This window comes from Cynara cardunculus (assembly GCF_001531365.2).
Source record: "Cynara cardunculus var. scolymus isolate 2C chromosome LG 1, CcrdV1, whole genome shotgun sequence".
Taxonomy (NCBI): Eukaryota; Viridiplantae; Streptophyta; class Magnoliopsida; order Asterales; family Asteraceae; genus Cynara; species Cynara cardunculus.
The window spans coordinates 29,811,037-29,825,232 of NC_037528.1; positions in this window are offsets into that span (position 1 = coordinate 29,811,037).

The window sequence follows — 14,196 nt, forward strand, 5'->3', positions numbered from 1 at the left end:
TCTTCGACAGTGACTTGAGAAGATCGCTGGAGTCCTTCTTCGTTGGCCAGGCATAGCCAATATCATCAAGACATGCAAAGATGATTTCAGTAGAAGGATCACTGATGAAAGGACCCTTTCGGAAGAGAAGGGCATGCCTTAGCGTTGTAATGCCAAAGCTGACAGTCATGCGGTTGAAGGTGAAGAAGATTTTCTCCACCTGTTGACCGTTCTTGTCAATGTCATGAACAACTTCAGCAGTTAGCCAAGACTACTTAAGGACTTCCTTCACCATGACAGGTTCATGGGTGAGAGCGTAGGAAATGGGAGAGTTCCTGAGGAAGTTAGCGGCTTCCTCGTAATAAAATTTGTTCGTCTGGATGTCCAACAAAGCCACATGATTGTTTGGCTTGAAGGACACGTCGTCAATCGTAAAGTTCACGTTCTTGCCATCCATATTCTATTATAGGAAAGAAATAAGAGATAACAGATTTGTTTGAAGTCCAAGCTTAGGATGTGAGCTATTAAGTTTTAGAACAATAAAACTTCTTTTGAAAAATCCACAAAGAAAATATTAGGGGTTTCAAGAAGAAAAAGTGTTTTGAAACCTTAGATTATAACCAAGTAGGAGAATGTGTTAATAATCTTTATGTTTCTAGTTTAAGAGAACAAGTTCTTAAATAAACAAACAACAGTTTCATAAAAGAAAAAGAACAGATCAAAAATAAAAGAAAGGATATCAACCATTGAGACTTAGGAGAAAAGGTTGAAGGGTTTAGAGCGTTCTTAGTTCTTGCTTGCCAATCTTTTAGGCAAAGGTTCTACTATAGATTTTGAGAGCGTAAAGTAAAAATGAGAGAAGAAATCTCATATTTATAGGTAGGAGGAGAGAGAATTAGAATGAAGAGAGAGAAAAATATGACTGTTGAGAATATGCAATGATGAAAAAAGTAGCACGTTCTCATCCACGATTAGATGGCATTTTGAGGAGTCGTGTGTGTCAGAACGGTACACGCATTTCAAAACAAAATCGTATCGATAAAATAAAAATATCGTCATAAAAACGGTTCATTTTCTATTTCTTTTAAAACAAAAAGGTTTTAAGAAATTCAAGAACCACTTTCTGAAGAAAATTAAAGGGTTTTGAAAAACGTTCATTGATAAGAAGAATCACTGAATGAAGAGATCTTCTAAAACATTTGATCACTAAAGAAGAAAAGCTTCATTGATGGTTTTGTTTTAAGAAAGAAAAATATCATAGAAGGATATATTTCCATAAAAGATTCGATGATAAGAGAAACACTGAAACTATCTTTTAGAAACTTTTGAATCTTTTTCAGTGATCATTTTGATTTTAAGATAAGATAAGTATAGTAGAGAGATATACTTACTTAAAGTGTTCAGCGATAGAAATGATCACTGAAACAAACATTTTAAACGTTTTGATCACTGGAGAAAAAAAGACTCAGTGATAGTCTTAAGTTTTAAAGAAGAAGAGAGAGTATACATACCTTAGAGAGAATGGATATATTTACTCAAGAGTTTAGTGATAGAATAAGAACACAGAATCATTTCACTTACTGATTAATGCGTATAGCTGAAGGAAATTAATCCTCAGCGTTTAGCATTCCAAGTTCGCTGATCAAGATGTTAAATCTTGTCTCATCAAGAGGATTCATGAAAAAGCCAGTGAGTTGGTAATCAGTGGGAATAAAGTGAAGTTCAATATTATCATTCATAACATGATCTCTGATAAAATGATATCGGATCTCAATATGTTTGGTCCTGGAGTGAAGAAAAGGGTTGTTTGCAATCACAATAGCACTAGTGCTATCACAATAGATAGAAATCTTTGAAAACTGAAGATCGTAGTCGTTGAGCTGGTTTTTCATCCAAAAGATTTGACGCATAGCAACTTCCAGCGACAACGTATTCACCATCAGCATTTGATGTGGACATTGAGTTTTGGATTTTACTCGTCCAACTCACTAACTTTCCACCTAGAAGCTGACAGCCTCCAGTGGGCTTTTCCTATCAATTTTGCAACCTGCAAAATCACTATCCGAGTAACCTATTAGGTCAAAATCTGAACCCATAGGGTACCAGAGACCCAAGTTAGGAGTTTCCTTCAGGTATCTGAAAATGCGTTTTACATCAATCAGATGGGATTCCTTAGGTTCAGATTAAAATCGTGCACATAGACAAGTAGAATACAAGATATCTGGTCGACTAGCTGTAAGATACAGCAGGGAGCCGAACATTCCTCTGTAAACAGTTATTTTTACAGGCATTCCGTTTAGATCCTTATTAAGAGAAAGAGGAGGAGCCATAAAGTTTTCATAAATGAGCTGTTAGAGAGATCAAACTTTTTCAGCATATCACGGACATACTTACTCTAGCTGATAAAGATACCTTTATCGGATTGCTTGATCTGGAGATCTAAAAAGAAAGTTAGTTCTTCCATCATATTCATCTGATATTCTTTCTTCATGCGATCAGCGAACCGAAAACCTAAAGAGGGATTAGTGGAACAAAAAATAATATAATCGACATAAATTTGGACTAGAATGATATGACCATTAACTTTCCTAAGAAATAAGGTTTGGTCAATATTTCCACGGACAAATTTCTCAGAGATGAGAAACGAGGACAGGGTATCATACCAAGCATGAGGAGCCTGTTTCAACCCATAAAGAGCTTTATCCAAACGATAGACATGGTTTGGATACTTAGGGTCAAGAAACCCTTGAGGTTGTTCAACATAAACTAACTCTTGGAGTTTTCCATTTAGGAAAGCACTCTTTACAACCATTTGGTAGACTTTGAAGTCTCTATGGGTAGCAAAGGCTAGGAAGAGCCGAATAGATTTGAGTCTAGCCATCGATTTGAACGACCACTAACTACTACAAATCTAAATCACCGCTGGCCACCTCCGACCATCACCGATTTGAACAACCACCGATCTGATCCATCGTCGATCTGAACCACCCCGATCTTAACCACCGCCAATTTGAACCACATCTGACCACCGCCATCTGAAGCACCATAGACCACCATCGATCTGAAACATTGTCGACCATCGGTGCCTACCACCAATCTAAATCAAAGATGGACACCACCGACCATCAACGATTTGAACAACTACCCATTTGAACCACAACTGCCACCTCCGATTTGAACCACCGTCCATCTGAACCACTATGGACCACCATCGGTCTGAACCACTGCCGACCACCTCCATCTGAACCACTGTAGACCACCACCGATCGAAACCACGGTGGACCACCACCGATCTGAACCAGTGCGACCACCGTTGATTTGGTAACGTCATTTAGCTTATGGTTAAATTTGGGTTGTGTATTTTATATTGTTTTACATATTAAGTATATTTATTAAAGTATTTTTAGTTTTAAAAAAACTAAAATTTTAAAAAGGGTATTTTGGTCATTTATTGATATTTCATTCCAATTCCAAAGCTACATTATGTGAACCAAACAGACAGATTTCAATTCTCTTAACAGATTTCATTCCAACATCTTCCAATCAAACATGTAGTCAAACCTGACAACATTTCATTCTACTTCCTTTGAAGTCAAATTCTTTTAACAAATTTCATTTCATCCAAAAACATTTTACGAAACAAACGTCACTTAAGTTTTATAGAATTCTCTAAGCTTTGAGTTTCCCCTATTTTCTCTATTTTAGAGAACTATATTAAGAATTTGTTGAAGCAAAAACCTCATTAATCTATTTTAGTGATTTTGTTGGACAAAATGAGTTTCCTTCTTTATTTTGCTCCAAACGGATCCTTATACTGTTTTCCAAAAAGAGAAACTTTAAGTTTATATAATTTTCTAAAACTTGATGTTGTTTTATTGATTTCCAACAAAGAGATTAAATCATTATTATTTTATATAAACTTTATTTAAAAAGTGGATTGAGATGATATCTTTATAGAATATTTTAATAATAAAATGAACGTTAAAATTTCAATTGAAAGGGATTTTCATCAAAATAGCCATAAACTATATCATATATTAACAAAATAGCCATTTTTCATAATTTTACCAATAAAAAAAGGTTCACCCCCGGGGGGGCATGTTTGACCATGGGGGCGATCCACACCATGTTTGACTAAAAAAATACAAAAAAATATTTTAAATTAATTTGTGGGGCTCACATGTATCTGATTCATGAGACAAAATCTTATTTGGCTTGAGAAGTTGGATCGCCCCAATTTAACCCCGGATCTTCCCTTGGGGCAATCCAGCCATCAAGTTTGACCACTATTTCATCTTTTAATGTATAAACTAATTTGACAATTAAGGGGTGTTTTTAATAAACAAGAGACGATTTTGACTGATTTTTTACTCTATAAAATCAAACATTTCTACTCTCACAACTCGTAACCGTAAACACAATCTATCATGACAACCTTTAACACAATAAGAAATTACGTGAAGATTTATAATTTTTACTACTTTTTAACGCATAAATTAACCAACGAATGTTTTTATATTTTCTTATAAGAATTATATTTTTATAACCATTGAATGTTAATATTCTGTAAAAATTGTTGGTACGAAAAAAATTATTTGTATCTGATTTGGGGGACAAAAATTAGATATTATATCTGAAAAATGTCATATTTTTATAACCACGTACTTTGACCGCTATTTCGTCATTTAGTGGCCTACGATTTGACGGCGATTTGACGATCTATTTTGTCTTATTACGTAACGGTTTATATAAATAGACGGTCAAAGGGGATCATTATCACCATCCCCATCGACATCCACCGCTAGAAACACTGCCCTCGACCACTCCGATCACCGTCCACCGTCATCCACCACCATCTACCGACATCTACCACCGTCTGCCGCCAACGACCACCGTTTTCTGCCACCTACCACCGTTCCTCTCCGCCACCGACCATCGTTTGCCGCCAACTACCACCGTCCATCTCCGCCACCAACCACCTCCCGCCGCCACCGACCACCTAATAGGCTACCACCGTGTGCCGCCACCAACCATCGTGTGCCGCCACCTACCACCGTCTCCCGCCACCGACCACCGTGGAACAACCACCTGCCACTATGGAACAACCAGTAAAAATTCGCAATATTTTTAATTTAACTTAAAAATCTATTTTGTTGTCTAGTATCTAGTTTAGTACTCTATTATATTTTTTCTAAGATTAATTTTTTCTAGTCTCTAAAATTTAATTTTTGAATTTATTTTTGACAGGTGTTGTACCAGTCTTTACTGACTTTGAGGACCCAGATCTCAAAAATTAAAAAAAAAAATAAACGAATATTATCAAATAATGAAATGAGGTTAAACATGTTACGAGATACATGTTTCGGCTCAGGGTTAAATATATCTAACCATTATTCAGACTCCTCATTAATTAATTAGATAGTGCAATGTGAGGACCCCTCTTTCCCTTCTGAATCTGAAGAAATATATTATTAGGTTGGAGGGTTCTATTTACGGTTCAGCAGACATAAGTTCTGTTTGATCACGGGTTTCCGATTTGGATCTTCGCTTGTCACATAGTATCATATCTAATATTATTACAAGATTGTTTGGTAACAAACATGATAATATTAAAGTCGAGCATTTTAGAAATAAATTAATCGACTTAAATAATAAAAATATATCAGACGTTGATGTGGTGCGTGTCTGCCTCGTAATCATGTTCCATACGATGTTTATGGGACGAAAAAAGAACCACAATATCCACCACTGAATTTTGCATCTTGTTGAAAATTTAGATGCCTGGAACCAATACCCGTGGGGCTCCTATATATGGCGTCTGACATATCAACTGCTGAAAAATGCTTTTAAGCGACGTAGACACAGAATTTGGCCTCCGAATAAGTATACATTATATGGTTTCATATATGAATTCAAGGTCGGCTATAATTTTTTTTATAGTATCCTATTTACAGATTAATTTACATTTTCTCACCATCTTTTTTTTCGTAACCTACCAGATATGGATTTTAGAGACATTTCCCCGAGCCAACATTTTTTTTTCATTATAGTCCGTCAATCCCGGGGGCTATTTGATGGAAACGAAAAAAATTGTTGAAATGGGAAGAGTGTTGCAAGTTCGCAACTATTGACAAGGTTTGGTTTCATATATTATAAGTTTAAGATTTGTCAGTTTTAGTTTTGTTATTTATGTTTAAAAAATTATATTGATTTATATATTTTTAGAACGCATTTTGCCCCCTGACCTCGCTGGTGACTACAAATTTGGAGGAGTCGGCCGAATGGTGGATCGAAAGCCGGGAACTTTTGACAAATAATTATTATGGACAGCCGGACCCTGATGAAGGGATGGGTCACGAATCAGATGACGACGAGGATGACATCCAACCATCGGAAGCACGTCAATCATTTGCAGCGCACACTTCTCACAGACCACGGTATGAGCCACAACATCGCCATTCATTTGTGGCATATACCGACATCCCCCAATGGCGTGTTGAATTAAACCAATTTAATATTGGGGTCGATCAAAAGATCGCGTCGGTTACAAACCTTCTACACGAAAAATATGCGTTTATCGACGTGAGACTTAATATATGGGAGAACGATATGCGAAGAGCAGAACCTAAGGCTGATCCTTAACCATACATGCCTCTGCAAGATGATTATGTAAGCATATTTAATTTTCTTGAATGTTTTAATTTACGAGCTAACAATTATATAAACATTAAATTTAAGTACATAGTATATGGCACAACAGTATTCACCGATGGATACGGTAAATATGTTTAAGGTTTCAATGTTTTTACTTTACAAGTTAACAGTTATATGAAAAACTTTTTAATTTATATTGGATTATATTGGATTGCGCATACACAGTGTATGCCGCAGTCATACTATTATGAGTTTACGATAAATATGTTAAAGTTTCTTAATGTTTTTATTTATCAAGTTAACAACTAAATTAGGTAAACTTTTTAATTTGTCTTCGATTGTCCGTACACAATTTATGTCGTACAGGAACCTGCGATGAATGTTGCGACATCTACATCATCAAGGGTCCCATTTGTAGTACCGCAAGTAGAGGTTTGTTTACCCGATGCTAACCAAATGCCTTCATCGATGCCCACAATGACCATTGTAGACATTGGTTAGTTGTATGATGCTAATCAGTTACCCATGATGCGTTTATCGACAGTATCTTATTTGTAGCCTGAAAAGGAATTTTGGGGACAACTGTTGAGTTGATTCAGGGTATTTGAGAAGTGAGGTATAAGAATTATACTTTTACTAATTAAGTTGAAAAACGTACATTTTTGACTCACTTAAACATAATCAATCCATCGTTTTAAATTTTTAGCATCTTGATGAATGGTACACGTATCTGCTCCACAAGAGGAAACCGACAGACCCTTGGACCATCATGCGGCTATGTTGGATACCAAGTTTAGAGAACCCAAGACTAGGCCCCGCAGACCAAAAGGTTTACGGCAATGGTACACTAGAGCCATTTCAATCATGGAGTGACATCGATCGAATCGGTAGAATCACGTAACAATTTTGTTATATATAGAAAATAATTTATTTATCAATTTTTATTTGTAACTCATTTTTCCAAGTATTTCATCCCAATAAACATACCAAATGTTCATTGGATGACCGGGGAACTAGACGTGTGGTCGTGGCATTTGACTATATATGATACTTGTCCTTTGGAAATGTAACAAAGGTTATAAAGAAGTACCTCCCCGAATTCTTATTTGGAGATAGGATATTATATAGGATTCAGGGAGACACCCAAATGGTCGAAAAGTATTTGGACCATATGGGTTTGCACCACTACTGTCGGGAAAGAAAGTGCTTGGATTTCCACCACTACCACCACCGAGGTAAAAAATGTTGGGACCATATGGATTTGCACCACTATCGTCGGGTAAACTTTGATGGATTACATCACTTGATGGATTTTCACCATAACCACCATCGTTGACAACAAAGTGTGCCAACATTTCTGGTAAACTTTCATGAACAACATTATGGAACATTAGCACATCTTCTTCGTCGCTTAACTAATATAATTTTTGTAAGGGATTCGTTTTATAAAATAACATGAAAGGACTATGTAAACTTAACTTTTTTGTAACACGTTTAACCAAACCAGAATGTGTTATTGGCGAAGGCAAACGTAATACACGTACGGAGGATTTTAACGGAAGGTACTCTAAAGCACCATTTATCTCCTGGAATGAACTGCCACTTTGAAGATACACAAAAACATCATCACTTTTATGTGATCTCATATTTGTGTTTAAGGGTGAAGGGTTGTGATGGTAGATTGTGTTTATTGGGTTGAGGGTTAAGGATTATGATGGTAAATTGTATTTAAGGGTTAAGAGTTGTGAGAGTAGAAGATACGAGAATAGAAGTGAGAAATGAGGTGTGAAGAAAAATGAATAAGAGGTCCATGCTATATATAATTAAATTTGTTGCACTAAAAGATGAAATATGAGTCACGAAGGGTGTAGGCTAGATCGCCCCCGGGGAAAGATTCAGGGTTAGGTGGGGGGATCCCACTTCTCAAGCCAAACCAGACTTTGTCTCCTAAATCAGATACATGTAGCCCCCACAAATTAATTTAAAATATTTCTTTTGTACTTTTTTGGTCAAATATGGTGGGATCGCCCCCATGGTCAAACATGCCCCCCAGGGGCGATCCTTTTGGTTATTTTGGTAAAATCTTGAAAAAATGGCTATTTTGTTAATATATGATGCATTTTATGGCTATTTTGGTGAAAATCTCTTTTTAAAATAGATAATTTTGTTGGAGTTAAATGTAATATTTTTAAAGATTTTAACTATTGATTTTTTAAAAAATTATAAAGAATCGATTAGGGATACTTTGAACTTCATAAAGTTAACTCAAAATCAATTGGTAAACATTTTGTAATATAAGATAAACGTCGAAAAAATGTCGCATACAATTAAGGTTCCAAATAGCATGAGGCATGTCATGGCGACAAAGCCAAACCTCAAGCCTTGGAAGTGACGGCGTGGTCACAATGTTTTTCTATGCATGACATATATCGGTAAATCTACATATCATATATGATATTTTTTTAAAGTGGGTATATCATATATAATATTATATACATAAATATATGTTTTATATCACTAATCAATGAATTAATGATAATAAACAATATAAATTAAGTTATATATTAAAAACTAGTAAATAAGACATTAGAAAAAAATATGAAAAATTGAATATTGTGTTAAAAAAATTGTGCATTATGCCATGATGTGCCTCAAACATAGAGATGGCCAAAAACCGGTCTCGGGCCAGGCCGGTCCCAATCGGTCCTCACCTTTCTCATAACCGGCCATAACCGGTCCCGGTCGAAAATGATAGGACCAGTCAAGGTACTTCATAACCGGTTATGGGCCGCCGGTCCCGGTCCCTACTGGTCATTGCATTCAAAAATAAGATTTTTTTTTATTTTTTTAATGTTATATATTTTTAATACATTATAAAATTTACAATTGGGTCATTCAAATACACTTTAAAAATGCGTTTTAATATAATTAAAATTACGTTTTCTTATAAAAATACATTATAAAATTATTTTAAAAATACATTTACTTTGAATTTTCGGGCCAGGCCGGGCCGGTCCCATAATCGGTCTCGGTCCCGGTCCCAAGAAACTACCAAAAACCTCAACCGGTCCCGGTTTTCGGTCCCATAACCGGTCCTTACCCGTCCCGGTCCCCGACCGGTCCTCTGGCGGTCCCGGTCAGGGCCGGGCCGATTTGGCCATCTCTACTCAAACATAACAAGCATAAGACACAATTCTTGAACCACGATGGAACCTTTCCAAAAAATGCATACAATTAATTAGATGTGTTCAAAAAAGCTGTTGGACTGCTCAAACCGGCCGAACCAAATCAAACCGGACAGTTTTTGGCGGTTTGAGCGGTTTGACGGTTTGGTCTGGTTTGGAAAATAACAATATAGGGTGGTCCGGTCTGGTCTGCGGTCTAGAACCAAACCGACCTCCAAATAAATAAGTACATACATACATACATACATACATACATACATACATACATACATACATACATACATATATATAGGGGCCCACTCAAGGAAGAACTGACTAGTTTTGTGGTAACCGTGAGATCTAATCTCAACTATAAATCAATAGATAAATTAGGAAATTTATAATTTTTGTAATTTTAAATTAAAATTTTAATACAAGGACATTTTAGGTATTTTCTCTCATCTCTCCTCTTTTCTCTCTCCGTCCCCCATCCTCCGTCCTCCCGCCACCGTCCTCTGGTGATACCACTATGATACCTAAAATATTGACTTTGTTAAACAAAAGACACAGTGTGATACCTAATCACATATAAGATGCATTGTGATACTACTATGTTACATCTTCGATAGTGTTATACCCAATCACATATAAGATACATTGTGATATCACTGTGGTATCACTGGAGGATGATGGCTAGAGGCTGGGGGACAGAAACAGAAGAGAGGAGAGAGGAGAGAAAATACCTAAAATGTCCTTGCATTAAAATTTTAATTCAAAATTACCAAAATTATAAATTTTCTAATTTATCTATTGATTTGTGGTTGATATTGGACATCACGATTACCGCAAACTAATTATTTCTCATTTGATTAGGCCCTTATATATATATATATATATATATATATATATATATTAGTGTTAGCAAGCTCAACTTTTTTTAACTTATGAGCAATAACCCAAAAATATATCCCTAAGCCCAACATAAAGCCTAGTATCTAACATAATCAAATCCAAATTAATCGGCGCCTAGAAAACCCTAAACCAATAAACATATCGACATATTTGACATTGTCGGTCTCCAAATTTTAAAATCTCTCATGAACTCTATCAATCTATCGTAACTCATGGTTTGATTTTGGCGCACATCATTCAGACATCAACCAAGTGATTCAACCAACTAAGATTTGTCTTCTATTTTGTTTGGTCAAGAATTGAAGGTTGTGAAGTCGTGGATTTTATTACTCAATATTCACAGTGGAGTTGTAACTTTGATAATTTGTTTGTTTTCTAACATGTATTATATATTTATTTGTTTGGACTTTAGATTATTTGGATTTTGGACTCAAGAGCTGTTTAATTATTATATTTATTTGTTTGGATATTTGGTTTTGTTAAAATAAATATTTAATCTAAAATTCTATATTATATATGTTTTTAAGTTTAATATTTAAAGTCTATTAAAGGCTCAAACCATATATATCGCCTAAACCAGTTAGATCAGACCACCTTTTCGTGGTCTGGTTTGACCAGTCTAGACACTTGATGTCAAACCGCTCGGTTTGCTAATTTTATAAACCGTTATTACGGTTTGGTTTATGGTCTGAAGAGTTAAACTGTCCAAACCGGACCACGAACACCCCTACAATCAATAGTCAGAAGCAGATTTTTTCTCTTTTACGATAAAAATCAAATAAGAATGATGAAACAAAACTATATTAAATTGCGTTCCATGGAATGCACCTTTACTAGTAACGATGGCGATAAGATGAAGCCTCAAGTTTTATATGTCATGGGGAGAAAGCAACATTTTTCAATGCATGACATTAAACGATAAATTTGTATATTGCATATAAAATTTTATTTATATATATGAATAATTTATATATATTATCTAATCAAAGAAGGATATTAAAAAATATATACATTCATATTACAAGAAGAAAAATCATGAATATTATTATTATTATTATTATTATAATTATAAATAGGTTTTTAATTAAATATTTAAAATAAAAGTTAGAAAGATAATTTTATAACTTTATTTAATCATGAAGTTAGAAAATGTAAAAAAAACCTGCATCTTAAAAAAGATGCACCACGGTACGTCATAGGTTGAACCACACCTAAAACAACACTTTTTGTAACGATGAAAATCATGATACGTCTTTTTACACCCTCAATATATGTATGGAATTAAATGACATGTAAGAGTAAGAGATACAGGTGGTGGGAAGACCTTGAGACGAAGGGTGCGCGAGTATCTGCTTTTGTGTAATTAAAACAATGAATGGAAGAAAGAAAGCAACGAGGAGGAAGAGAAGGGAGCATGTCGAGGTGCATCGAGCCCTGTGTTGTTTTTTACTTTTTATACATGTCCTCCGCCGTACCCTTTCTCCCTTTTTTACATTTTCTCCCTTTTACTTTTTCTTTTTTCCTCCATTCACACCTTCTACTTTCTTTTTCTTCACCTTTCTCCCCCTCGTTTGTTCTGATTTTTTAATTGACTCAAATTATTTTTTTAGCCTTTATTGTTTGTTGAAATTTTTTATTTATGGTCTTGAAATTACCCTTTCCATTCTAATTTATAATTCATTATATTTTGTTTTTATGATTTAAAGTCTATTATTTTTTTGATTTAAAATTTATTTCTATTTTATTTAAAAATAGTGGTTTTTGTATTAAAGACAAAAATAGAACTAAATTCTAAACGATAAAAAAATAAAGATCCAAATTGCAAAACAACAGTATCGAAATCAACAATTTTTAACAAATTATAAGAACAAAAAAATCGTCATTTACTTTTTTACTTCAATTTTAAATATTTTAGATGATTAAAACTATGACCCCATTAAATCCTCTAATTTCAAATACTTTATTAACGTATTAAAACAAATTAATGTTAAAGCAAGTACCCCTATTAATTGCAATAAATACAAGAGCACCTATGGGCCTACATTGAAGTTATTAAGGGATGCATGTGCTTGATTTAAACAACAATTTCGTAAAATGTTGCACTGGAAAAATAATATTATATAAATAAAACCCATTATTATAATGCATCTTTAAATTTTCTTTTCTTCTTGTTCATTGTTATTACAATAAAATCGTACATCCCTTATTGTATGAGATTCTAGCAACATAAATGATACAAGTGTTATTGGCCTCAAAATAATAATCAATAAAATCTCTAATAATTTTTAAAAACTATATTTTTATCGATGAAAATAACTTGTTGGAATTACCAATTAATTATTGAGTGAATTAAAATGATCTAGACAGTGACAAGCAAGTTAGCGACGGATCGATTAGGTAACAAATGGGGGGATGTCGTTACTCCATTACTAAATTAAATCACAACCATTATCCAAAGACCAACGACAAGTTTGTGACGAATATAACTTGTATTGATAATCCGTCATCTTTTTAATTTACTATATTACTAGTTGTCTACCCGCGCAATGCGGCGGGATGTAAAGGTTCTATAAGAATATATTCAACTGTTAGATATCATTTTTTGCAAAACATCTTTGAAATAGTTGGRGTTCACATCTCTATCAAAATTCAAAAATGAAAAATTAAAGAATATGAAGCYCTGGTCTTGGAGCAAAAATTAAACTTTCTTCAGCAACAGACCACTTGTGAAATACGTGGTGAGATCCAATAAGCAAAGGCCCATATACGACTGGAATGTGGAACACATAAATCCTATTACATCTCATACTGACATCAACAGTCATGTTTGTCCACAATCACTGATCAATCTTCATATTAAGCTCACATCAATGGCAGATTCATAGATTTATCATTAAGAACACTATAAATATTATGAACATTAATATGAATATTGAGAGAGAAAGTCAATCCTCTCAATTCAGTCAAACCTCTTATTATGAATCTAAATATTACAATTGAGCTCTCTTACCCTAATTACAAAGATTACCTACCTATTTATATGGTCAACATATTAATACAAAGTCAAAGTCAAACTAGTCTAAGAAAGTCAAACACGCTGACTTTTACAATAAAAGCTATTTATAAACTTTCAAGACGAATACAATTAATATTGATTTCTCAGTCCTAACATTCTCCCCCTTTGTATTTAGACTTGAAAGAAAAATCTGCGCTTTGAGTACTAGTTTGAACTTTGAAACTTTATGCACAAAAAGTCTTCTTCAAAAGAAATCTTCAACTTATAATCTTCAAACGATCAAATGTTGAGAAAAATCTTCTAGCACTCCCCCTCGAATGTAGAATCACKGTGATCTTCTCTTTTGACAATGTAGAACCAATTCAAAAATGATCTTCAGAAACACTGTACAAAATATGATCTTCAAAGAATCTTCAAAATCAAACTTCAGTAAACTATTGTGAAGAAGATCTTCACATTCAACATCTCTCA